The sequence below is a fragment of the Ascaphus truei genome, chromosome 1 (genome assembly GCF_040206685.1).
Source record: "Ascaphus truei isolate aAscTru1 chromosome 1, aAscTru1.hap1, whole genome shotgun sequence".
Classification (NCBI taxonomy): domain Eukaryota; kingdom Metazoa; phylum Chordata; class Amphibia; order Anura; family Ascaphidae; genus Ascaphus; species Ascaphus truei.
Genome location: NC_134483.1, coordinates 545,072,579 through 545,098,073, shown reverse-complemented (window position 1 = coordinate 545,098,073; position 25,495 = coordinate 545,072,579). Strand labels below are relative to the sequence as shown.

The 25,495-nt window shown below is 45.3% G+C and overlaps 1 long non-coding RNA gene across 1 annotated transcript in view; it reads left to right on the top strand.

The window, feature by feature from the left end:
• The first annotated feature begins 1,842 nt into the window (after positions 1-1,842).
• Positions 1,843-25,495, top strand: part of LOC142472276 (uncharacterized) — a 36,289-nt gene continuing 12,636 nt past the window's right edge. Inside the window, exon 1 of the long non-coding RNA XR_012789642.1 lies at positions 1,843-1,928. This is a non-coding gene — a long non-coding RNA (uncharacterized LOC142472276). The remainder of the gene's footprint in view (positions 1,929-25,495) is intronic.

Here is a 25,495-nt window from a genome sequence, read left to right as displayed (position 1 = left end):
ACACTGGCGAAAATTTTGAAAAAGTCTCGGCACCATGGTTAGCCCAGAAAGAAATCCAGGGAGTGGAGAGGACCTCAATTTGGCCTTGATAGGGACAAATGCGTTCTCCCATGAGGAAGTGCTTAACGGTGGAACCCGTACCACACTTAGATGCACGTAGCACCCCCCCCGCCTCCTCCCCCCCCCCACTCCAAAACCCCGCCGACCCCAAGAGGGACCTATAAGAAAATGAGAGAGACAAACTAGTCAAAAGTTAGAGGTCCTACGGGGTATACACAAAGTCCTAGGACGCAGAGAACCAGCATGAGAGAGGCAGAGGCGGAATCATGGAAGGAGACCCCCCGAACTCCCCCCCCCCCTCCTTCTCTCTCTTCTTCTCCCCCTCTTTTGGTTTGTCTCTCCCCTCCGACTTCTGGCCGGAGACCCCCCCCTGTCTGTCTGTCCGTCTACCCCGTATGTCCAAAACCCTCTACCCAATTACAAAGTGGAATGACACATGCAGTAAGCTGATAATATTTGTTCTTACGAGCTTTTTCACTGTATGCATATTATGTACGGAACAAAATAATAAAAAATATAAGTTGAAAAAAAAAAAAAAAAAGGAAACACAATACATAGCGTAATACTGTATGAAAATGGACAAACAACATATAATACAAACAACATATATGACAATTAGCTATCAGCTGAGAGATCAACAGGTGAGTGAATAATTAAAAAACATTTAATAAAACATGGCTTAAAACATTGGACATATGAAAAATAAAAAATAAATAATAATAAGACAATGGAAAGGTCAGATCGACACACTGCTGCAACTCCTTGTATTGTTCTGACCAGGGGTCAGTTGTTGTATTTGTGGCAGCCCCTTATGTGTGTTTAAATCTACACTTAAGGTCTTTCATTGTGATTTTGTTATATTTATCTAGTCAGCGCTACCTCTTCTGTTCTTTCCTTGTATGGCTATACTGCTACTGATTAAATGTTGTATGAACTGTTTTGTACGGATGTCAACAAAAACCCTCAACTCTGCGAATCTTCTCACTCTGCCACCACGCCATGGCTCAGAGGACACTCCCTTCTACCATGATTTCAACGAACCTCCACTGGACAAGGACATTTAGAAAATATAGGCTGATATACAGTAGAGGCAACGTTTATTCTAACATTTGCCGTAAACTAGCCGGGTTACATTCTGGGTATGTGCTGGGTATGTGCTGGGTATGTTCTGGGCTAGTTTGAGGCACGTTTAAGGCATTTCTGCAATGACTAACGACCCATAGGATTAACAGAGCAGGGATCCCTGGCAGTCCAATTCAGTTTGAATGGGACTGCCAGGGACCCCCGCTGTTAATCTGATAGGCCATTAATCAATGCAGAAATGCTGGGGCTAGTTTAAGGAAAGTTTAAGGCATGTATTCAGAATGTACCTGGGTGTTTCCTGGGTTTTTGGGGGAATTGCCACTGGTTTTTGTTAGAATAAGAGTTGCCTCTACTGTATTAACAGACCAAGGACAAATACTTTCTAATCTCTAGGGATAAGGTATGAGAAAGGGGGGGCCTAAAAAATGTGTGTGACTGTCCCTTTAAGAATGAGTACACAAATCTCCTGTTTTGTAGCTTCTTGCTTCATTTTTTTTTTCTTGAACGTTATTTCCATTTTTGCACCCGGACTTGGCATCAAAAGTGTTGTTCACAGTATTGTTCTTCAGATGACCTTCACTTACCTCCTATCAGACACTAGCGTGCGTCATACTGTAGATGTACCACTCTATCCAATCCAATGTTATCAAATGTATGCCACGCCCATGTAAGAGACACAATATATTGTTTTGCCATTCCTTTGTTAAGTCATGTGTGTACATACTCCCTGAGTATAGCTCACATCTTACTATAGTAACTCCAGCTGAAGAATTACTCCGGTGTCTGTGAGTATAGATTTTCCTAAAATATTTTTGAACACCCTGTGTCTCACTCTTACTCCTTCTTTTCCTCCCTCACTCCCTTGCCCCTTTTCTTATACCTCCCCCTCTCCACTCACTCACCCCCTCTTACAATTTCCTCACTCATTCCCTCACACAAACCCCCCCATAAAATACATACCAAAAAACCCCACCCCCATTTCAAAAAATCTTCCCACCCCCTCCAATTACATTAAAAAAATCCCCATTCCCCAAAAATATACAAACCCACTAGCCCCCCAATATATACAAACCCCCCACCCCCCAAATACATACCAAACCCCAAATACATACCAAACCCCACAAATACACATACAGTACCAAACCACCCACCCCATTCAAATACTACCAACCTCCCACCCCCCAACATAAATACCTAACCTGCACCCGCCAAATACATATAAAAAAAAACAAATACATATAAACCCCTTTCCCACCCCCCGAATACATATAAAAAAAAACACCCCCCAAATACACATATAAAGAAAACACCCCCAAAATACATTTAAAAAAAAACACCACCAAATACATATTTAAAAAAATAAAAACCCATAAACATATACAGGTATATGTATTTGGGGGTGTTTATATGTATATATGTATTTATTAGATAAGTTATGGTGGGTTAAAAGGTGCCGAAAAACCCTCCACCGTATAGCATATAGCAAATAAAAATATCACTTGTGGGCCCAATGTCTTAGACAGGTCTGCAACCCTGCTTTTCGCCATTATCACCTACTGTAGCTTACAGTGCTTCCACTGCGGTAAGGGATTCTGGGAAATTTATTTATTAATTTATCGTTGCCTTACACAAATTTCAGCACAGAATGGGTTACGATGAATAGCCAGTAAACCTAATCACAGAAAGCTGTTTCAACCTTTTGGGTCCCATCACTGTGAGGCCGGTTGTATTGGCTTCGAAATATTAAGGCTGGGTAGCGAGCAATGCTCTGCCTGACCTCCTAGGGGAAACTAGGAAGGGGGGCACAGTGGAGCAGGTTGAGATAGGGTCCAAGCTCAGTGAGCGGCAGAGGGTACAGGTGAGGGATTTGCTAGAGCAGTATAGGGTTCTGTTCACAGACAAGCCGGGCAGAACACATATCACAGATCCCCCAGTGCTCACATGTGAGCTGAGACCTCTGTATAAGCATGCCTATCAGGTATCAGCAGTATAAAGATGGAGGAAGAGGAGATGCTGGCCCTAGAGGTAATTGTACCATCCCAGAGCCCTTGGGCTTGTCTGGAATTCCCAGTACCTAAGCAGGACAGGACCACCCGGTTCTGTGTGGACTACCGACAGCTCAACGCAGGGACGGTGTCAGATGCTTATCCCATGCCCGCATGGATGAGTTGCTTGATGAGCTCGCGGGGGCAAAGTAGCTGATCATTATGGATCTGAGCAAAGGGTATTAGCAGATCCCGCTGACCAAGGAGGCTGGGGAGAAGTCAGCCTTCATTACTCCAAGTGGCCTCTATGAATTTTAATGATGCCATTTGGCATGAAGAATGCTCTGGCTACCTTCCAACGCCTGGTCAATAGGTTATTGGAAGGGATGCAGGGTTTCGTAAGGGCATACCTGGATTATATAGCGGTGTTTAGCAGGACGTGGGACAGTCACCTAGTTCATGTAGCAGCGGTGCTGAACAGAATTAGGGAGGCAGGGCTCACATTGAAACCCACCAAGTGTTTAGTGGGTATGGCAGAGGTACTCTACATAGGGCACAGGGTGGGCGGAGGGCATCTCAAGCCTGAACCAGCTAAGGTTGAGGCTGTAGTGCAGTAGCCAGTCCCCAAGACTAACAAGAAGGTTATGGCTTTTTTAGGCACCGCTGGCTATTATAGGAGGTTTGTCCCACAGTACAGCGCCGTGGCCAAACCCTTTACAGATCTGACACAGAAGCTACTCCCAGTTCTGGTAGCCTGGTCTCCTGCCTGTGAAACAGCGTTTCAGGCACTCAAGACAGCGCTAACCAGCACACCCATCCCAGCCCCTGACTATTCCAAAAGATTTTTGGTGCAGATCGATGCCTCCGATTACGGTATCGGTGCTCTACTCAGTAAAGTTGGGGAGGAGGGGGGAGAGCATCCTGGGGTGTACCTGAGCAGAAAGTTACTGCCCAGGGAGGTGGTTCATGCCACCTTTGAGAAAGAATGTTTGGCCATTGTGTGGGCTTTGAGGAAGCTGCAGCCCTGTTTCTATGGCCGGCATTCACGATGATCACTGATCACAATCCCTCAAGTTGGTTGCAAAGGGTGTCTGGGGAAAATGGCAAGCTCCTTCGCTGGAGTCTTGACCTGCAAGAATTTGACTTTACCATCCAGCACAAGAAAGGCAGTGAGCACAGCAATGCTGATGGACTTTCCCACCAGGACAGTCCCCACGAACTAATATCCTCAAGACACAGGCCAGTTAAACCGCCGGACAAGGCGATCGTAACACAGCCTGCAATTTGAGTAGGGGAGGTGTGACGGTGGAAGGGTTAACCAGGCTTTATAATAAAGGTCAAGCCCACTTGGTTAACCCTAACCCATGTGTTAGGGTCTTAGAGTGTCAGCTCTGGGACCAAGATGTCTAAAATGTATTACTGCAACTATATACTAATTTTGCGACAATAGAGAATTATGTTTTTTTGACTTTACTGGGATGCTGGGATCGGGAGATTTCTAGGATGTAAGTTTCAGGGTGGGTGTGTCAGAGAAAGTCTTTGCAGAATGTGTCTACAGTATGTAGCGGGATTCCGGAGTTATGGGATACCCCAAAAGTTGTTTCCAGAGATTGAGTGATATCTTCGGATACAGCTAAGCACATTACCCCACCAAACTCAGACTCTGAAAACGTTCTTACGACTCACCGCCAGGATCCCAGCTGCAGCATCTCCCAGACAGGGTAATTGGGTATGAAGGGGTTAAAAGATATCTGCAGGTACACACAAAGTCCTTAGTATAGCAGAGGTACCCACATACATGCCCAGGTATCCTGAACCTGGTTTAGGGGTTCAGGGTCTGCTCCACCTAGGTTATAATCTGAGCAGGTTTTAGTGTCTAAAAGTTTTAAAAGTATTTTTCTCATGTGTGCCAGGAATGAGGCTAGTGAATGTGTACACTCATTCCATCCCTGACACCAGGATAGGGACTCATAACTTTTAGCACACAGAAAACAGGACATCATATATATTATTAAATGGTTATAGTTTAATGTATATATTGATAACCTGTATATGAACTGAGGGCTTTCTAAGTCGTGGATTCCGGAAAACACAGCTGGCGAACAAGCTTGGTGCCTCTGTGTCTGTCTCTGGACTCTGCCTCTGGAGTCTTTACTTGAAAGGCTTAGGGATGCCAATGTGTTAGAACAGGAGGGGCACTGCAGTTATGCTTGAGTACCCACGTCCTGGCCTAACACAATGGTGTCCGATGACCATTTGGCATAATCCAGACTCTGTGGAGCCTGAGCAGAGGGTAGGCTCAGTATGCAAAGAGGTAGAGGGGCCAGGTTAGCCCATGCCCCATTAATACCTGAGAAAAGGTGCCGCCCTGCTTTACAATACTGGCAAATTGGTGATTGGCTGGCAGCAGAATTCCCACGCTCTGATAGGCTGGTCAGGTTAGTGAATGAAAGCCTGAAAGCTCAAGGGTTTGTCCCCGCATGCTACTGCAGCGCCCGCTGTGGCAGATGCTGCAGGGACAAGAGCACTCCCCTCAATGGCGCCGGGTACGCTGCGAGGGGGAGCCGCAGTGCTGCGGCGAGAGTTTTCCGGCTCTCAATAGAATTAAGAGCAGGACTCGTGACTGAGAGTTTCTCCGGCTCTCAATAGAATTAAGAGCAGGACTCGTGACTGGCGGTTCAGCCAATGAGGGCGAACCTGTCGGGTGACGTAATGGCCGTGCCCCCGTCACTCCCCCGCCACCCACCCACATTCTCTCTTCCTGCAGCTCACTGCAGACCGGGGAATTGGCGTGCAGCGGAGGCACTGGGGCCTTAGAGAGCCTGCAGCCAATCAGGAGCGCAGATTCCAAGTGCAAAACCAACAGCGGCAAATTCAAAGATGCTCAGAACTGAATAGACACGAGCCGGCTTCGAGGATATTACAAGCAGAAAATTTTCTAAGTCCTGCTTTTTAGAACGTAGTGGTCGCAGCAGGCATTGAATGTCAAAAACAGTTAGAGGACTTTTGCGAGTAACAACAGGTCATTGGAAAGGTCATCTTAAGGAATTTCGTTCCGGAAACGGATTTATTCGTTAGCCCCATCCCCAGTAAGTGTGTTCATCTTGAATTGTGTAACTTTGTGTGTCTGTCTTTTACGAGAAATAAATTACCATTTATTTTACCATCTTGTTTTGCTCAATCAAATGATCACGGTTATAAAAAGGTGTTGTAGAATCTGGTCTCCCATGACACCCAGCTATTCAGGTGAGCCATTGGTGCGGCTCTGGTAGGAAGCGTCTTGCACTGGATACACCTTGAGCACTGCTGACATTGTCGTTCCACCAACTCGCGCATCCCTGGCGAGAAGAAACGGTCTCTGATCAGTCCAAAGGTCTTCTCCATTCCGAGATGTCCCTGTTCATCGTGCAACGACCTCAGTACCATACAGTATGTTGTAGGTTCCTGGGCAGAACCATTTGCCCTCTATCCGGGTCGTTGTGGTATTGTACCGCCCGATAGACGAGGCCATTATCAATTTCGAACTTGTCCGCTTCTCGCATGAGTATAGTGACCATGTTGCTCGGGTACGTTTCAGAATTTCAGGCTTGTTCTTCTGAACGGCCTGGCGGATAATGCCAGCTACTGGGTCCCGTATCTGGTATTGTACCATGTCCTTCCATCTAATGATCTTGTCGTGAGTGATATTCTTCCCTTCAGGGTCACAGTATGCGGCGGGGATGGCTTTGGAGGGCATCCTAAGGAATCCTCAACCCTCAATTCTGAGAAGGCCACTCTATCTTCTATGAAAGCTGCCATGGTACACATAGCTCGCATCCCTGGTCCTGGGATCTCCTCCCAGAGGTCATCATCTGGAGTGGTGCTCAGTCCTGGTCTTCGGAAAAGGGCATCCGCTCTGATATTCAGTGGCCCGGTTTATATTTCAGGGTGAATTTATAGTTTGAAAGAGCCGCCAGCCATCGGTGGCCAGTGGCATCCAACATGGCGGATGTCAATATGTAAGTTGGCGGATTGTTATCCGTCCTCACTTCAAAAGTGACGCCATAGAATTAATCATGGAGTTTGTCAACGATTGCCCATTTGAGAGCGAGAAACTCCAGCTTGTGTACCGTATAATTTTGTTTGCTGTGAGTCAAACTGTGGCTGACATAGGCTACTGGTCGGAGGCTAGCCGGATATTTTTGTTGCAGAACTGCACCTAGGCCATTGAAACTTGCGTCTACATGGAGAACGTGGGGCTGTTCTGGGTCGGCATAAGCGAGAACAGGTGTCTCTGTTAAGCTCTTCTTCAGGCCTAAGAAGGCATGCTCGCAGTCAGTCATCCATTTATCATCGAATGGCTGTCAAGCACAGGTGGCTTTTTGCCTTGTGTCCTCGGGTATATATTTTGAGGAGATTGTTGAGACGCTTGGCTTTACTGTAATACCCCTCCACAAAGCGGCGATAGTAGCCACAGAAGCCAAGGAAAGAGCGTAGCTCCATGATGTTCTCAATCGTGGCCAATTCACCACAACTTCCACTTTGGCTGAATCAGTGGCGTACCATTGGCGGACCCAATGTGTTCCAAGTAAGTTACGAAGTGACAGTTTCAGGCCTTCTCGCTCCATACGGTCCAGCACTTTAAACAGCCATTCTTCATGTTCCTCCAAGTTCTTTCCAAAGTCAATAATCTCATCCAGGTGTGAGGAATCGCCATCCTTGCAGTCATGGACCGTCTCCTCACCTCACTGGTCCTTCAATAACATACACTCAAGATGTGCATTCCTCTGGTCCTGTGACGCGTGCATGCACGAACCCTGCACAGTCTGTTCCGGCATCTACGGACCCTGGCCCCGCCCCTCACACTGTCAAACAACGTGGACGTTCGGCCAGCCTCCCTGCTGACGCGCGAGTCTGGCCCCGCTGCCTGACCTCCGTGACGCGCGCGGGTCGGCGCGCGACTGGTCCCAGGAATCAGCGTGAGAGTGACGCGCGCTCTGGAACCCACTCCCTGGCCTCCGTGATGCGCGCGGGACGGCGCGAGAGCAGTTCCACTCCCAACCCTGATTAGGCGGCATCATAGGGCACACCTGTGTGCACCAGAAGCCAATCGATTCTCACTTCCTGGTTCCGCCCTGGCTGGCTATCGGAGGGTTCTCCTATTTATAGGCAAAAAGAGGGGGAAGGGGAACACAAAATGAATGAGTCCCCTAAAGAATTCACTAACTGCACACCTACATATTATAAAATCTAACTTTTAATAAATTTACTTAAAACATATATTACCAAACGTAATGTACTAAGTGTTTTTAAAAAAATGAATTAAATATTCAATAACGTGCAACCCTGTCAGATGAATGTATGATTGTACAAACCCAAATGTAATATTCCTGGGTTTGACAGGACAGTGGATGCTGAAAGTCAGGGTGTTAACCCCTCTGGAGTATATATGCAGACTGTAGGTAACCGTATCCTACTCAGTGAGCCTTTAACTGCAAAGAGGCTCAGATTGTGTATATATCATGTGTTATGTATAGCAGGAAAGCAGACTCACTGCCTGTTGTTATATTTATCAAGCTAATGCTGTCTGCATAGATAAAACCAGGAGACTTAAGGCACTACATTAAAACAGCTCCAAGTAGGAGACTGACACAACTGCGCGTCCAACGCGCGTTTCCCTCCAGCAAAGGAGTTTCTTCAGGGACAAATTATTATTACTGGGGGAGAGGGGACTGAAACCTTTTATACCCCAGCAGTACCTTAATTGGTCATTAATGATTAACAGCTGTTGCACATAAACAGTGCATCATAAACCTAAATACACCTCCTAAACACACATATAGCCATAGTCAACAGTAAAGACAATTAACTACAAATTCTGATGATAAAGTGGCTTTTTATTATATTTGGACAGTTGTTTTTAGTGCTTATAACTCACCTATAAAATCGCTGTTTAGAACTGCACTGCGCATGTGAAGGGTGTCAGTAAATGAAGCAGAACCCCCTTGTCCTAGTGCGCATGCGTGGGCACTTTGAAAATATTTGCCAAGGTGCTGGTACCGTAATGGAGGCATGCGCAGAGTCCCGGAGCATGCTCAGTGAGTTCCAGCTGGTCTATTGGAAAGTTGCCGAGTTCCTGCGCGTGCGCGGGGCGCTGTGTCAAGGAAGGGGGACTCTTAACTGCCCACGCATGCACAGGACGCTATTTTGAGTGCAGACGCATAATACTATGTCCCCAGGCATGCGCAGCTGAAGGGCTGATGATCAGCAGCTTCCAAGTCCCTGCGCATGCCTCCATTACGGTACCAGCACCTTGGCAAATAAGGAGGTGTATTTAGGTTTATGATGCACTGTTTATGTGCAACAGCTGCTAATCATTAATGACCAATTAAGGTACTGCTAGTGTATAAAAGGTTTCAGCCCCCTCTCCCCCAGTAATAATAATTTGTCCCTGAAGAAGCTCCTTTGCTGGAGGGAAACGCGCGTTGGACGCGCAGTTGTGTCAGTCTCCTACTTGGAGCTGTTTTAATGTAGTGCCTTAAGTCTCCTGGTTTTATCTATGCAGACAGCATTAGCTTGATAAATATAACAACAGGCAGTGAGTCTGCTTTCCTGCTATACATAACACATGATATATACACAATCTGAGCCTCTTTGCTGAGAAACTCTATGTCAATGGCACTGCGAGTTCCAGCCTAACTATACTGAGGGTATTGTGGATTGATTGTGTTTGTATCAGCGTCACTTTTCAAGCATATGCACTTAACACATAGGTGTTCGCTGCTATATATAACATTGCAGGATTGCTGAGTCTGTGACCAGTTAAAGGCTCACTGAGTAGGATACGGTTACCTACAGTCTGCATATATACTCCAGAGGGGTTAACACCCTGACTTTCAGCATCCACTGTCCTGTCAAACCCAGGAATATTACATTTGGGTTTGTACAATCATACATTCATCTGACAGGGTTGCACGTTATTGAATATTTAATTCATTTTTTAAAAAACACTTAGTACATTACGTTTGGTAATATATGTTTTAAGTAAATTTATTAAAAGTTAGATTTTATAATATGTAGGTGTGCAGTTAGTGAATTCTTTAGGGGACTCATTCATTTTGTGTTCCCCTTCCCCCTCTTTTTGCCTGATTCACTTTTCAGTTCACAGTTTGCACCCACATTTACAATTACCATTATTATTATTTACCTTCTCACTTTACTCAATTAGTGTGGCCCTGTGATCACTCCCTAACCCTCCCTTTGTTTTCTCCTATTTATACCCTTCACTTGCAGCTTACCTTTGCTGAGCATAGTCATTGTGACGCCGTGCCTTGCCACATCCTTGTTCTTGAGACTTTGCCTTGCCTTACCTGCCTGTTAACCTCTTGTTGCCTAAACCCTGCTAGTGCCTTGGACTCCTGATCCGGCTTGTATGACCATTCTCCTGGCTCCAGTCCTAACCTTGTCTAAGTACTCCAACGATCCAATATTCTCCTATCCTGAACCTGGCTACGTACCCGACTATCCGATACTCACCAATAATGAACCTGGCTACGCACTCCTACGATACGCAACTCTCCACTCCTGAACCTGGCAAGTACCTTAACCATTCTACTATCTGTAATCCTGACCTTGTTTGAATGACTAATCTACATCCTAGGCGTGCCCACGTGGCTGTATGTCAGCGTTACTCAATTCCCTGCCTCAGCACCGCGGTCGCGCTTCGTTTGTGGTGAGCTACGCGTTACACCAGTTAGACCAAGCACTCACAAGGATTCATGTCTCCAATGGTTTTCTCCATTAGGCGCTGAAAGGTTGCGGGAGCATCACAGATGCCTTTGGGCATGCATGTAAATTGATAGAAGCCCAGGGGACAGACAAAGGCAGTCTCCTGGTCTTCTGCACTCATCGGTACCTGGTAGTACCCAGATCTCAAGTCAAGAACAATTAACCACTGGCTCCCATTTAGGGCATTGAGAATCTCTTCCATGCGGGGAAGAGTGTACTGTTCGGGCACTGTGCGGTTGTTCAGTGTCCGGTAATCGACACAATCTTACCTACCCATTCTTCTTTCTTACCACCACGATGGGCGAGGCGTAGGGACTCCAGGTCTCCGTCACAATCCCTGCTTTCTCCATCTCTTGTAAGATGTCCCTTACATCATCCACATCCCGAGGGGCGATGCAACGAGAAAATTCTCGGAAGGGTGTAGTGTCAATCAGCCTTATTGTATGTTGGGCGTTTCGGCTGTAGCCCACATCCATCTCACTTGTGGAAAATACGGACCGACGTTCTTTCAACTTGGCCGTGAGTCGGTCTTTCCACTAGGCCGGCAGTGTTGAGTCTCCGAAGTTGAATGTCAGCCCGGCTTGCTGTTCGGACGCTGCAGCAGCATTCACCTGAGGCATTTCCTCCACGTATATTCGTCCCAATTTTCGGCCCTGATCAAAGGCCATGGGATAGGGCAAAATATTTTGCGCAAACACTTTGATTCTTCCAGGATTCTTGGAGGTCCATTCCTGCACTTCAGGTACCAGCTTGTAGCCTCGCTGGGCAGCTTCCTCGGGCGTACTTTCCAGGTAAAGAGATTATTAGCCTTGTCTCGGTCAGGGTAGCAGTACAGTGCAATCATGCACTTCACTCCTGTAACAAAACAAAAAAACAAAGCGCACAACACTCATCGTGAAATAATAAAAGTATATAGGTTTTATTATTCATATTCCAAGGTGTATTTTATTGTTGTCAAACGGTTTGCTGAACACCGAGTTGATTTCCTCTTCTGCGCATGTGCCGCGCTGTTGCCTGCCTCTGTGGTCGCCAAGTGAGGTCTGAATCATTACTGGCAGATGCTGTTACTCAAAGCAGAGCGGGCGCTCTGACGTCACAGAAGGGCCCGCGGGACCATGCCGTCACGCTGCCTGACTAATCGGGAAACACAGTGAGGTCTGCAGAGGAACCTGTGTACTACTTGCGAGCAAAGGACAACCACTCCCCAGGATCCACTAAGCGTATTGATGCTATTTACAGGACATTGAGACTGTGGCAGAGTCATCAATTATCTGGCATTTCACCTACCTGTAGGTGGAAAGGAGAGTGAAGCTCTGGTGGTTCCTGGATGCAGACGCTGGTAACTGCCACTCTGTGGCCCTATGCTTGATTAATCTACCTTGATGTACGCATAACCTTGAAACACCTTATATATATACATAGTTTATTACATTTTTCACGATGAGTGTTGTTTTTGTTACTAGATTCTAGGGTCTTGGGCTACCCTTTACACAGCAGCAGATGCTCATCTACATTGGTATATATTTATTTACCATTTCCACATGGTGGGGTGTGTTTTTTTTAATTTAAATTGACATCACAATTAACACTTTGTATTAAGTATATATTTTAGTGTGCACTTATTTATTTTTTCTATTTATGCACTTCACTCCCCCTGGTGGGATCTCTGTTAACCCCATCTATAGGTTGAAGAGATTTCCATGTCTGTCTTGTGTGGATATATTACAACACTCTTCCAGAAGGATGGGGTAGATGGTCAGACTATATAAAGGCAGTTTGCCGGCTTTCTGCAGATATGCCCTGATTACAGCCTGATACATTACTATGTCGGCGTTGGTTCCCAGTATGATTGGGGAACTGGGATGCTGTAGGGGCTTGGGGCATCCCAGTGCCTCCACATCCATAGGGTGGGATTTGCCAGTGTTCAACTGAAGTATCTCCAGCCGAACCTTCACTACTCCATCGATGGAGTAATCCTCATTGCTGAGTCCCTTAAGTTTCAGCGTCCAATGGTGAGGTTCCATCGTTGGGGCTTGGCTCGGGAGTGGTTTCGGCCGGGGTGGTAGGTGTTTCGGCCATCTGAACCCCACAGATCATTATGTTAGGGTGGAAATTCTTAGTTTTTTTTTTCTTTCTCAGGGCATTCCTTGGAGAAGTGGCCCTTCCAACCACAGCTGTAGCAGATGAAGCCACTGATGTGTAGGGGATATTCTCCCTAACGATTTGGACTTGACGGAAGGTGGCTTGGCTTGAGATTCCTCCTCCATACTATATGGTTCCTTGGCTTTCAGAGCATATGCTCCCTTTTGTTCACCCTTGAGAGGTTCTTTGTTCTTTGGGGAAGTAAGCATATACGTGTATATGCTTCATGCCCCTTTACTAACCCCAAGAGTTCCTCGAAGGTAGGGGCAGGTCCTTGTAGTAGAGAGCACCTGCTCATGATCACTATGTGATGGTTGGGGATTGCTCCTCTAAGGAATTGTTTGTGCCGGTACTCATCCACCATTGAGGCAGGGAGTATGTTGGGGTTCGCAGCTTCCAGAGAACCAGCTAGATCCGTTGAATAAAGATGGACAGGTCTTCTCCATCCTTTTGTCTGAGGATGTAATATCGGGACCACAGTTCGCTCTCATCTTCATCCTTTCCGTAGATACGCACTAGCAGATCCACTATCCGGTGAGCCGAGAGGTCGGCATTTTGATCGCGTTGCATACTGATCATCGTGCATACTGGAGGTCGGAGGCTCTCCATTATCCTCTGTCGTTTCACTGCTTTGGAGTATGGCCATTAGTCATGCACCTTGAGGGTGTGTTCCCTCCAGGAATCGATCTCTTCTTCTCCCACGAGGGTAGGTGTCGTCCCAGAGAAAGCCGTTAGTTTCCTGTAATTTTGCGCTTGGGAAGACATAATTAGGGCTTCCACTAGCTGTGGTTGAGTCACACCCAGTATGGAGCTGCCACTTGTTAAGCGACTATCGGTTCCAGGCCCTGGGCTACTGACCGGTGTAGATCTGTAGGCTAGGGGAAGGTGACTTTGGGGGACTCCCGGCCCAGATGGTGGCTCCGTGCAGGGTATTTGAAGTGAATGTACCCGGGATAGGGTACGTCAGGTCTGGCTGGAGTACTGGTGGCCAAATTTATGGTCCTCCACACCCCAAGATTGTTAGGTGAGGGGGGAACCTGGATCGGAGGGAAAACCCTTGTGGAGGGTTCAGGAGGGGAGGTATTATGAGGGGAGGCCATCCCAGGTTATATAAGCAAACACCCCTGCGGTAAAGTCTCTGGCAGGTATATAACCCGAGGGGCATCTTTGGGTCACGTCTGTTGCTCGGTGGCCCGCAACACTACACTCCACTGACAAGCAGGGTCATACTTTCTGCTGCTGATCCTGACATTGCCCACGCCAGGGGATCTTTTTACTTGGTCGTGGGCAGCGAACATTGAGGTGAGGGCGGGGACTCCTCCCCTCCCACTGCGACCACGTGTCCCGGAGGTTCTTCGAGCTCTAAGGCCTTTTTGTTGCGAGGCCGTAAACATGGTGAGTCTGATTGGTTCACTAATTTAGAACTGCTGAGTAGGGCACCCCAGGGCTGAGATCTCAGCAGCGCCTCCAATTGTAGCACTTCCCCCACCCCCTGAAAGATGTGTGACTACGGTATGTATGTGTAGGGTGCAATACCTGTGGCTCACAGGAGTCCAGAGACGTCGGTGCTGGGAGCCTGCTGTGTACCTGGGTCAATGCTCATTAGCGCCTCCATCTGTACAGGATTTTATTATGTAGAATAACCCCATTACCGGACCCACATGCAATAAACCACACACTTAGTGAAATGATAACATCTTTACTGCATGAACTTCTATGAACTATATACATACACCACCATCACCTGGCCACGCACTGCTGTACCCACCAACCCTCTGTCCCCCTACCTGAAACACAGTCCCCAAAGTACTGAAGGTGCCCTTGGGCACCCAACCCCCCTGGCGTCCACAATGTAATACCCCACCTAATGTGTGGTACAGTGCTGCCCTCTAAAGTGTTTGTTGGTGCACTTGCAGAGATGGGTACCTGCCGGGTGATCCCACACCCGGACATGCTGTGGAAAATAGGATCCATGGAGTCCTCTGCGAAGCCTCCACCTCTAAGTTGGATGGGTCCCACGTGGATGGTACCACCTTAAAAGTCTCTGTGGTCGCAGGTGTCTGGTCCCAGACCACCTGAGGACAGGATATAGCCACGTCATGTCTTGATCCCTTTGCTATGGTTCTACAGGGCAGTGTCCCTACCTATGGGCCTGTCCCTGCAGCAACCACAAACTCAGGGGAGTCGGGGCCTAGCTGGGGCCTAACATGGGGTCTCTGGCCTAGTGCAGGTGCCACAGAAACCTACACATACCTCCTACCCTGACCTTGTCCCAGCTCCAACTGGTGTGGTCCTCGTGTGCTAAATGTATCTATATCCCCCTTGCAAGGGAAGCTGCAGCCATATTGGCTATTCAGGTGCACCTGACTACCTGCCCCTATGCATGCTGTGGGCTTTAGTCCCGGCGGAGCATTCTCTGGCTAATGGCCATCCTGCAGCTTCATCTGCGCTTGGCGACTGTGCGCAAGATGGCGGCGCCCTGCTACGGGAGCCGCTGGAGACTCAGTCGCCCTTCTTATACCCCCGACAGTCTGGCTCAGCTCCCACACACACCGGCACTAGTCGGATGCACCAGCGCACCTTCCGCCGGCATCTGAAGTAAGGGAGCCTGGGACATATATATATATACAGCTCAACCCCATTATAACGCTGTGCTTGGGGTCCAAAGAATCACATTGCGCTATAAGCGGATCGCGATAGAAATAATGTACAATTGAGTATTTAAGACCCCAATAATCGTGTTGCAAAGTTTTCATAAATACAAAAATTAGGAGCCGCGCTCGCATCGCGCTATAAGCGGATTTGCGTTGTAACAGATCGTTTTATAACGGGGTTGAGCTGTATAACTATATGTATACACACACACATACACTACCGACCAAATTTATTCTTACTTGGCTAGCTCCTCGAATTTCGGAGTATCCCGGTTATCTGCGGTTTTGTGTCGTTTTCTCCCGGGGTATATAGCGTTATATCGCGGCTGTGATTTAAGCATTTTATCCCCGCTGGCTGCAATACTGCAATGCCGTGTAAAAATGCATGGGGGCGTTTGCGAGCTGTAGTCTTTGAAGCCGAGAAATTCATGAATTGTAATGCAGTATATACTGTATATATACAGTATATACTGTATAACAACAACCCCTATAACCCCTAACATACACAAACAGTACTGTATATGCACATCAATGATACTATAGGCCATCCCCTGGCGAGATGTGTTTGCAGCATAGAGAGAACCGCTGCTCTCTCTGCGCAATCATCGGCACATTAAAAATTATTTAAAATACATTTTTATTCATAGTGTACATGTGCAGGGGGTCTCCGGAGCTGAACTGCATTGGTTTCAGGTCGGGGGACCCCCTGCTCCCCGAGATACAGCCCCCTTTATGAGGTGCCGGTATCCCTCTGCATTTAAAGGTCCCGATCACGTGACCGTGGCCTGTAAACCAAGAAGAGGGATACCGTCACCCCCTAAAGGGGCCTGTATCTCGGTGCGCAGGGGGTCCCCAGACCTAAAACCACAGCGGTTCAGCTCCGGAGACCCTCTGCACATCTACACTATGAATAAAAATGTATTTTAAATGTATTTATTTATATTAATTTATTTATTTATTTATTTAGATTTATTTATTAATTGTGCTGCTGCTGTGTGTGAATTTTTTTTATTTTGGGTAGTGGGGGTGGGTGAAGGGGGTATTAGCCCCAACGGTGGTTGTTTAGGGCTTGCGGGGTGGTAGCGGGTTCACTTAACCCCTTCACGACCGTAGCGGTATTAACTGCTACGGTCGTGAAGGGGTTAAGTGCACCCGCAACCCCCCCCGCAAGTCCTAAACTATATATATAATAACAATCCCTACACATATACAGTATATACATATACAGTATATATATATATATATATATATATATATATATATATATATATATATATATACATATACAGTATATATATATATATATATGTGTGTGTGTGTGTGTGTGTGTGTGTGTGTGTGTGTGTGTGTGTGTGTGTGTGTGTGTGTGTGTGTGTGTGTGTGTGTGTGTGTGTGTGTGTGTGTGTGTATATATATATATATATATATATATACACACAGTATGTACACACACATGATGAACCAATATACAAATAAATGTAGATATATAATACAGTATATATATATAATAACAATCCCTATACATATACAGTATATACATATACAGTATATACATATAAAGTATATATATATATATATATATATATATATATATATATATATATATATAATCAAAAAATAAATAGATGATACCGTTCTGTGGCTAACGAAATGCTTTTATTTGTGCGAGCTTTCGAGATACACTGATCTCTTCTTCCGGCGATGTTACAATGAATGAAGCAAGGATAACTTAAAAACAGTGTCTCTTGGAATGTTATCTGTGCTGTTCCTTCCCCCGTGTGGATGTGTTTTATGGCTAGAGGTGTCAAAGGGTAACTGAAAGCAAGTGAAGAAAGAGTGTGTATGTGTATCAGTGTGAATAAAAATGAATGGAGAGCCCACAGTATAAACAGTGCTCTACACAAGGTGTGTGTGGAGTGAGAGGGATATAAATGGTGTGGGTGGGTGTGGAAATGTGAGAGTTTGTAGCACAACTAAAAGTGTGTGTGGATACTATGTGGTCCCTATTTGTGTATATGGATGGAAAAATAAGGAGTATTAGTATGTGTGAGAGACAGCTGTGTGTGCATACATATAGCACAGTATGTACAGACATGGCCTTTAGCGCTCATGGGAAGAGAGTTCGCTAGTGTCAGTAATGACTCATAAAATTTCGATCTCTGTTTAGGCCACTGCTAAGTGTCCCGAACAGTTGCATAAATTTGTATTCATGCAACCGTCTCTCTTTCGGGGTTTTAAGATTACCTTTGAGTATGGCAACCCTCAGATCGTTCATCTTATGGCCAGAGTCAGAGAAATGTTCGCCAACAGGACTGTCTCTTGTTCCGCGTGTGATGCTGTGGCGATGCAGGTTCATTCTCTTGTTTAGCCCCTGTCCTGTCTCACCTATGTAGTAGCAGCCCCCTGGGCATTTCATGCACATGATGAGGTACACGACATTGCTGCTAAACAAGAGTAGGCCCAAGGATGTCTGGGAGCCCCGGATCAGACCCACAGGTGTCTGTGGAGCCTCGGGTGGTTCCCACGGGGGTCTGGGGAACTCACGGGTGCTCACTACGGGTCCGCGGTGCCCCCACAGAAGTGGGACCACACATCATCATCCCCACACCTACGGGTCGGCGGTGCCCCCACAGAAGTGGGACCACACAGCTTCATCCCCGCAGACTACGGGTCTGCAGTGCCCCCACAGAAGTGGGACCACACATCATCATCCCCGCATGTGTCACTCGTAGAACCACCAGCCTGATACCCGTGAGATACCCGAGTATCCCGTGAGATACCCGTGGTCTCCAGAGGTCTCACGCGGAACCACGGAACAAACCCTGAATGTAAAAAAAATAAACCTGGCCTATACATTCAATACATACCCCCAACACCTACAGTACAATAATGTGCAAAATAACTATTATCCAGATATGGATAATAGATTAATTGCCCATTATTAAAAACATTAACTAGCATATTAAAATAAATAAAATACTACTGACCTCATCAATGCGAAGTGTCCGTCGCCAGCAACTTACCATTACTTGCCCCCACCGACTCCCGTTGCGCAGCTTACTCACGAACCAATCCACGAACAGGAACCCATAAAATAAAAAACCATAAAATAATAAACATTAAACTAAAAATCCAAATCAATCCACGGGTCTTCTACTTGTAACCCATCTTTATCTTCATCTGTATTCTTCTTTCTTCTATCTTCCGGGCGGGGCAGGGTCTTCTTTCCATCTGCGGCCACGCCCTGGTCTTCTTTATTCCCCGGAGGTCCTTCCTCCGCGGCGTCTGGCTTCAAAATGAGACGACATAGGCTTTTAAAGGCCTATAACGTCACATTTTCGTCATATGGTTCCACGGCCCTGATTGGGCCGTGAAAACCATGTGTTTTGGCCGATAAAAATAAAAATGATGACGTCAATTAAAGGCAATGACAGCACAGCCAATCAGTATGGCTTTGCTTCAATTGCCTTTAAGATGACGTCATGAAAAGACACATGGCCGCCCTCACATGGTATGGTAGCCAATCAGAGCGTGGGAACTCCATCCCTACTCTGATTGGCTCTAGTATACCATGTGACAGAGGCTTGGGGGGAAAAAGGATGTGACGTCATTGAAAGCTTGTCGCATGGTACTAGAGCCAATCAGAGCATGGGAACTCCATCCCTACTCTGATTGGCTGTAGTGCGTCACATCCTTTTCCCCCCCAAGCCTCTGTCACATGGTATATACGCTCTGATTGGCTACCATACCATGTGAGGGCGGCCATGTGTCTTTTCATGACGTCATCTTAAAGGCAATTGAAGCAAAGCCATTCTGATTGGCTGTGCTGTCATTGCCTTTAAGTGACGTCATCATTTTAATTTTTATCGGCCAAAACACATGGTTTTCACGGCCCAATCAGGGCCGTGGGAACCATATGACGAAACTGTGACATCATAGGCCTTTAAAAGTCTATGTCGTCTCATTTTGAAGCCAGACGCCGCGAAGGAAGGACCTCCGTGGAAGAAAGAAGACCAGGGCGTGGCCGCAGATGGAAAGAAGACCCCGCCCCACCCGGAAGAAGATAGAAGAAAGAAGAATACAGATGAAGATAAAGATGGATTACAAGTAGAAGACCCGTGGATTGATTTGGATTTTTAGTTTAATGTTTATTATTTTATGGTTTTTTATTTTATGGGTTCCTGTTCGTGGATTGGTTCGTGAGTAAGCTGCGCAACGGGAGTCGGTGGGGGCAAGTAATGGTAAGTGAACTAAAGAAATGTATTTTATTTAACTTGTTAATTTTTTAAAAAGCTTTTTAAACATGTGTATTTTTTTTTTGTGGTATATCATTTCTTGCCACTGTATGTATGTATATATGTCTAGAGAGATATATACATACAGGGTAAGAAATGATGTTGTTTTAAAAGCTTGATTTGATGTGTTTTAAATTAATTTGACTATGCAGCTATGCTTAAATGTGTGTTTAAAGTATTTTAAAATTAGATAGATGTCATTGTTGATATTGTACTGTATTGTGTGTTTGAGGGAGGTCAGGGCTAGCCTTGGTTTTAAAGTTTGTATTCCGGTTGGCTCTTTGTATATTTTTTCACATGCTGAATTGTTCTGCTCGAGGCGTGAATTAGTTAATTGTTTCATTGTTCGGGATGGACTGTCAATTGTTTAGGGATGTAAATAATGATTGCTAATTGATTTTTGTTTACTTGATTGGTTAAAATAGTTGACTTGTTTGGAAGTGTTTGTATTTAGCTTGCAATGATATTGTTAACATTCATTTGCAGAATGTATATGGTGCATAGATTTAATGCATCATTTATACAATGTAAATGCAATGTATGGATTGGAATGTGAGGTGTTTCATTGTCATGTGATGATTTAGATTGTAAGATCAGTTAGGATTATTAAAGGAAATTCATTGTAATGTAGTGTGTCTGTATGGAGAAGTGTTGTTTGTAGGACAGTATGGTTTTGATAACCCTTCTACATTTATTTGTATATTGGTTCATCATCTGTGTGTATATACTGTATCTCTCTCTCTCTCTCTCTCTCTATATATATATATACATATATATATATATATATATATATACAAGTATATATTGTGACAAACGCCCCTCTTTTGTAGTGCTGACGTCTGTCTGGGTTCTTCCCGACACAGTCTTCTAGGGTTAATTATACAACAAACAGGATCATGCAAAGTATTATGCTGCTTCTGCCTGCTTTATTTTCATCCAAGTAAGGTACTGCAGCTTTAACATGTGAAGGTTAGAGGTACTCAGATACTTTCATTCAGCAGTTCACACATTTCAGTGTTACAATATTTCCCACACTGTTATTTCAAGAAATAAAACCAAAATCATATAAGCAAAATCCTATCCCTTTCAGGGATCTAACTACACATCAGAATTAGTCTCTCTAACAGCTGCTGGCCAACTAAACTGGTTCCCCAGCTTAAAACAATGCTCTTTCATTTAGGGTCACAAGATACAGCACAGTCTTTTAGCAACAGCAATAACCATTTGTTTTGTCTTATCTGTTCGTGGTGTCCAGGCAAATCCTCTGGTACTGTGATACTTGGAGGGGCCGTCAACCCCGACACTGGATGCAGGGGAGCAGCGATACCCCCAGCCTCCAGGCTCTAAGGAGAGAGAGTGAAATGCAAAACCTCTCTGCTCTAAGTACCTGTGCATGTGATTAGAAGAGCAGGTGAGGGAGAACTAGAGCCATTGTAATCTGTGGTCTGGATTTTCCATCCAGCAGTCTGAGTTAATGGGAAGCTGTGGAATGGATCATTTTTAACTATTCCTGCACTTTCTGACCTAAAACGGGGCAGAAAGCTGCCTAACATCTTTGGACTATGTCACATATCCCCCTCCCCAGCTCACACCTACTGGGTTGAGCGGCCATGGACCTCACTGGGGTGAGCGTCCTACCTGAAATACTTGAGCTAAATCCTCAGTACAACATTAAGTATTCACATGACACGAATATTAACTTTTTTTTCCACGGCAATTATGGACAATAGTTATTGTCATAAGAGACTATACTTGGCAAACATATTTTGTTGCTCTATATTAGAGAACTATTTTGAAAAATAAATGTCTAGCACACATTCTTACAACCCAGGATATGCTAAATATATTCACAAAACCAGACAATTTCTATTACCTCCCTGGGTTTTTCTACTCTAGAATATGAATCTCATATATTTACCAACAAAAAGGGCCATCAACCCTGTATATTAATTTGTAGTTTAGCTACATTTTCAACACAGAGAACCAATATAACATTGTAATATTGACAAAATGCATATTCTAGAGGCCTAATATACCTTAACTACAATAGCTTATTTGCATAGTTAAGTGTCCGTGACATAGTCCACACGTGTAATAACAAAAAAAAATATCGGTCAATTCCCCAAACACATTTTTTTTTTTTTCTTTGACTTCCAGTCCATTACATTTCCTGACTTTATTTCATAGGCCGCTGCAAACTGCAAATGACTGGACTGTTTCTTTAGCTTCTGACGGAACTCTGGGGCCGGATAGTCTTTGTCTTTATATTGTGGCCCAGAGTGGCAAGATCCGGAAAAATTCAAGGCCAGCGTTGACCTTCGTCGCTTTTGCTTTGCAACCTTTGAACCTTTATGGTACTTCTTACTGCCATGTATTTTCTCAAGACCATCACTCTCAGAGATTTGGGATTTCCCCTCTGGGGCAATTATATGGTACTTAGAAGATGAAGCACTGATTACCTTGATGGGGCGCTCACTAACTCCGGCTGTACCCTGTGGCATTTTACCTTTGCAGCTGGCAGGCATGTAGTGTTGGGCCTCTCTTTCCTGAGGCCTACATTTATTAAGGCGGAAATACCGCTGTATAACCAGTGACGCATTTCTCAGGGTTTGATAGTGAATCCTGTTCTGTGTCATCCTAGTCAGAGACTGGATCTTTATAGTTGCTCCTTTCATAATGAGGAACCTGTTTCGTACCATGCGGGCACGGTAGAATGATTGAAGTACACAGGCTACTTTATTCCGGCGATTAAACTGACGAATTTTCATCCCTCTGTAGGCAGCCTGTAGGATGATAGTTGCGGCGCGTTTACGCCGATAATTTTCTCTTTCCCTTCTTCCTTGGATAAGAGCTTTGCAGTGCTTCTGAATTATTCTAATGCTTTTCTCCTTTTTCAAAACGTTAAGTTCCTCCACGAGAGAATTCTGTTTTGTGCATACATGTCGCAATTCTGTTCTCAGAGCATCCATTTCTTCCTGGTGCTGGCTCTGAGTGTGCATCAATGCATTCTGTAGTGCTTCCTGCACTTCTAATTTTTCCTGAGTCAACTGTTTCTTTACTTTTTCTGCTTGGTCAGTCAAATCTGAATTTTCCAATTTCAGTGTCTCATTTTTTTGCTTTACAGTCTCTAACTCACTCAGGGCAATCTCATGGGTTTGCTTCAACATTCCCAGCTCTGCGTTCAGACCGTGGCCCTCCAGGCGTGAGTTTTGCACCTCTGTGCTGAGCGCGTGAACCTCTTGTAGAGCCTTCCCGTATTTCTGTTTTAGGATAGCAATTACGGTGTTGGCCTTTTCCAGACTAGTCGTCACCTCTTCCAGCACACTCCGTAAGAGAGACTCTGTTTTCTTCAAAGCCTCGTACTCCTGTAAAGCTGGAAGTATACACCTCTGTAATTCGGCGTTCGATTCTCGCTCTTTCATCCAACATTCTCGCTCCTTCTTGCTCCATTCTCGCTCCTTCACCAAATCCTGCCACAGGACTTCATAATTATGGCGGGCAGCTTGGAGAGCAGAAACCAAAGCCTCTTTATCCTGGTTCAAGGATTCAGCTTCCCTTTGTTCCTCCTTTTCCTTTGCCACTGTTCCCGTGACAATTCTGCCGGTCACTCCGGTCTGCAGCACATCTCGGCACCTTTCTGACGCGTGTGCTGACAGCACAGGTTCAAGTGGCTCGGTCACTTCCCCTGTGACTTGAGGAACAGTTTTCTTTTTCTTCTTCTTTCTTTTTGCTTTATTAGCTCCAGAGATATCAGTGGTACTGGGCACACACTCACTGGTAGCTTCCACATCTTGCTTGCACTCACAGGGCGTTGCTTGCTTTTGCAGCTGTTTGTCTTTGAAAATTTTGGGACACACATCTTCCATGTGACCTACTTCACGACAGGCCCAGCATACTAAATTCATCTGTGGGTACGGCTCACCTCCCGGGGCCACATACGAGTCGTCGTCATCATCATCGTATGGCCTGAAGGGACACTGTTTTTCAAGATTACGTGCATTGCAAAACAAACATTCCACGTCGGCCATTTTATAAACCCGGCAGAGACAATTTGCTAGCTGCAATTTCACTCACTTCAGCAACTTACATACAGCACTTGCTAGCTGCAAATTCACTCACTTCAGCAAAAAGGCATTAGCTTTACAAACAGCACTTGCTAGATGCAAAAAAAAAATTTTTTCTTCAGCAAAACATTTTGGTTTTCTGTTTGGGTTCAGGGTGCTATTGCATCCACACTTCTCACATTCTCTGTGTATGCTAGAAGCACAACTGATATACACAGTGGGACAGACTTCACTCATAGCATCTGTACTTTAGTTCAGCTGGGCAGCCATTTTAAAGCCCCGCATTTATTTGCAAACCCACAGACTTTTTAGTGTCGACCCGCATTCTCCACCATATGTGACAAACGCCCCTCTTTTGTAGTGCTGACGTCTGTCTGGGTTCTTCCCGACACAGTCTTCTAGGGTTAATTATACAACAAACAGGATCATGCAAAGTATTATGCTGCTTCTGCCTGCTTTATTTTCATCCAAGTAAGGTACTGCAGCTTTAACATGTGAAGGTTAGAGGTACTCAGATACTTTCATTCAGCAGTTCACACATTTCAGTGTTACAATATTTCCCACACTGTTATTTCAAGAAATAAAACCAAAATCATATAAGCAAAATCCTATCCCTTTCAGGGATCTAACTACACATCAGAATTAGTCTCTCTAACAGCTGCTGGCCAACTAAACTGGTTCCCCAGCTTAAAACAATGCTCTTTCATTTAGGGTCACAAGATACAGCACAGTCTTTTAGCAACAGCAATAACCATTTGTTTTGTCTTATCTGTTCGTGGTGTCCAGGCAAATCCTCTGGTACTGTGATACTTGGAGGGGCCGTCAACCCCGACACTGGATGCAGGGGAGCAGCGATACCCCCAGCCTCCAGGCTCTAAGGAGAGAGAGTGAAATGCAAAACCTCTCTGCTCTAAGTACCTGTGCATGTGATTAGAAGAGCAGGTGAGGGAGAACTAGAGCCATTGTAATCTGTGGTCTGGATTTTCCATCCAGCAGTCTGAGTTAATGGGAAGCTGTGGAATGGATCATTTTTAACTATTCCTGCACTTTCTGACCTAAAACGGGGCAGAAAGCTGCCTAACATCTTTGGACTATGTCACAATATATATATATATATATATACTGTATATATACTGTAGTTGCATGATGAAGCCACTGTACAAATTCATGGGTGAAGGGTGGGTATCGGGCCAGTGTGGCTTAACCCCTTAATTACCTTTGCGGTTATTATCTGATAAGGTGTTTAAGGGGTTAATTGATATCTGAATGTAATTGCAATGTATTGGCTTTGTTTTGGCAATGTATTTTGTGGACAAGACAAGGATGTTGCTGGCGACGGACACTTCGCATTGATGAGGTCAGTAGTACTTTATTTATTTTAATATGCTATTTAATGTTTTTAATAATGGGCAATTAATCTATTATCCATATCTGGATAATAGTTA